The sequence below is a fragment of the Erythrolamprus reginae genome, chromosome 1 (genome assembly GCF_031021105.1).
Source record: "Erythrolamprus reginae isolate rEryReg1 chromosome 1, rEryReg1.hap1, whole genome shotgun sequence".
Classification (NCBI taxonomy): Eukaryota; Metazoa; Chordata; class Lepidosauria; order Squamata; family Dipsadidae; genus Erythrolamprus; species Erythrolamprus reginae.
This window is the reverse complement of record NC_091950.1, coordinates 202,847,758-202,850,599: the sequence shown is the minus strand read 5'-3', so window position 1 is coordinate 202,850,599 and position 2,842 is coordinate 202,847,758. Positions and strand designations below refer to the sequence as shown.

The window sequence follows — 2,842 nt, the reverse complement described above, 5'->3', positions numbered from 1 at the left end:
CCCTTCATTTATGCCACCAGCCTTGGGGCAGTTAGATCTCAGTCCCCCTGGCCGACCAAATGTTTGTATGGCTGTTGTTTGAATGGGTATGACTGATTTTTAATATAATTGAGGGTTTTAGATTGCCTCTATAGTTTTAATTTAATTGGATTTGCAATTGTATTTGTATTGTATATGTTTTTATAAGTTGTAAGCCACCCCAAGTCCTTAGAGAGGGGCGGCATATAAATCCAATAAATAAAATAAATAAAATAAAAATAAACATTTCTCACCTATGCAGTTCTTCTTTCAACTCATTAATTTCTTGGAGGAGCTCTACTTTCTTGATGGCATCTTTTTTAATTTTTGTGCTGAGACTTTCATTTTCTTTTATTATTTTTTGAATCTCGTCTTCTTTCCTGTAAAATATCAAGAGCAGAGTGAAGTTAGCCCCCTTAGGTTTTTTTACTCAAATTGTAAAACTTGTTTAAAATTAAAACTAATTGAAATATTGAAGAAACGATGAGAAAGTCAGGGTTGCTATCCAAAATTTTCTCACCTCCTCAACTTTTCTTCAAAGTCTTCACAAATTTCATTTTTTTCTTGGCAAAGTTTCTTATTTTCCTTAAGAAGTTCTTTTGTCTGAACAATCTAGAGAAGCCAAAATAGATCATAAGTCAGGAATATATTTCCGTAGCAGCCCACTTGCTACCCCTCACTACCCAATTAGTCACACTGGGCTTTCCCCCCTCTTTTTATGATATGAACTATGTCTCAGTCATGCACACTCAATAGGTTCCTTATGTACTAGATTGCTTACCTGATGGGAACGCAACTTTATGCTGGGCTAGAAAAAAAAATAGTCTTAGTTAATTTCTTTAGGAAATGTAAAACACAGTGGTTCAAAACAATTATGAATCATCTAAATTTTATTTCACTGCTATTGGTATTGTATGTGGCCAAGGAAACTAGCTAATGTAGCAAAGAAGGAACCGACCAAGAATTAGCATCAGCTCTGATAATTGCCATTCTTTCACAGAAATTACAAATAAACTAGTCTGTATAGATGTGTGTATGGATTTCATATATGCAATAGAAATATAAAGCGAACATATATACTACATAAAATATGCTGCACATGCATTATTAACCATTACCAATTGTGAAAAAATCATTTATTTTCATTTTTCTCATAATTATATTCTAAGGTGATTAGAGACACTATTTTTTCTATCAACAATTCTAAATGACTTGGGTTGATGTTAAACATTGTTTCCTCTTCAAATCTGGGGTACCAACTATATCTCTGCCATCTAATCTTTGACACATGCCTGGAAATTCACACTACTGAAAAAAAAATAACATTTTACTATTCTTCCAAAACTGAAGAAACTTCTTGGATTACGGTCTAAAAATTTTCAAAAAAAAACCAAGCAAAGAAAAAGGAAAGTCCAGTTTCTTCTCGGTTGGATGAGTTCCTGCTGTTTTCCTAACAAGATTTTTCAGAAGTGGTTTGGTGTTGCCTCCTTTCTAGGGGAAGAAAAGGTGACTGGGTCAGGGTCACCCACTTGGCTTTGTGCCTAAAGTGGGGCAAGGAATGTCGGTCTCTGCGTGCGCAGGGTGATGCCTTAACCACGATACCAAACTGGCTTTCTTGGGTTGCTAATGCAAGCTAACTATGTATTTCAAAGGTCAAAACAAAAACCTAAACGGTCAACTGAGGATAAACAGAAATCACAATTCATATTCTGTATGTCTGTCTATCTGTGTTTCTCCAACTACCTACTGTTCTTTCTATCTATATGTCTGTCTGATTGACTGTCTGTATCTATCTATCTATCTATCTATCTATCTATCTATCTATCTATCTATCTATCTATCTATCTATCTATCTATCTATCCTGGCTATCTATCTATCCTATCTATCCCCTACCTAGCTACCTAACTACCTGCCTAAAATTTCTATATGTTCCATCACGCATTTACTGTGACAGCGTATGAACAAATGTTTTCTCTTACCTCCTTTTGGAGATGTTTCATCTTTTCTCTTGATTTTGTCAACAAATTGTTTTCCATCACAAAATCAGTAATGGAAACTAGAAGACAAAGTAGTAGGTGAGAATGCAGAACAGCCTTGACATTTTTATTTCCATAATTGGAATCTAAACTTGAGAGACAGTGTCCAGAATAGCACATAATTTTAAAATTATATTTGCCCTCTAATTCCTCTACTCTGATCCTTTAGGTAAGGTGACCAGATGTCCCACTTTTGGGCAGGACAGTCCCAATTTTTAACAATTTGTCCCACATCCTGCAGCATTTTTAAAAAGTCCTGATTATTATTTTTTTTACTTCCAACTTGACATTGCATCATGGCAGGGCAGCCTCCAGTGAACTCCAGGGCTGTTCTCTGCTTTTGAGCTTTTTTGGTTGCAGCTTGGAGAGCCTCCACAACTTAAAGAAGAACTTCCTGTGTATCTGTGGCGTTAAGGTGATCCCCCAGAGAGCGAGAAATAGCCTCAGGACCACAGCTGATGCAGCTGCCTGACACTTAAAAGGGAAGCAGGAAATAACAGCCAAAATAAGCCAAATAAGGGACTAAAACGGATGGGGATTGCGGATTTGTGGAAAGGTTCGGAGTGAGAGGTGGTAATAGTAGAATGACTTGGAGAGAGGAGCCCTTGATGCTGTCTGGTTGGATTGATTTGATTGTACAGTATTTGATTTGATCGGGAGTTCCAAGGGGCAACGCAGCAGTCATTGCATTTCATCAGGAACAGTGAGGACTTGGAAGATGGGTGAGGAGAAAGAGTTGAAGTGGCGGACGGGTGATTGGAGATCGGAAATCAGAGCTCGGAGATAG

General features: G+C 37.1%; 1 long non-coding RNA gene across 1 annotated transcript; it reads right to left on the bottom strand.

Moving 5' to 3' along the window:
* Positions 1–576: 576 nt before the first annotated feature.
* LOC139160037 (uncharacterized) lies at positions 577–2,018 on the bottom strand. Its single transcript, XR_011557873.1, has 3 exons — positions 1,999–2,018; positions 800–826; positions 577–630 (listed from the first exon to the last, which is right to left on the bottom strand). It is a non-coding gene; the product is annotated as an uncharacterized lncRNA (long non-coding RNA).
* Positions 2,019–2,842: the final 824 nt, after the last annotated feature.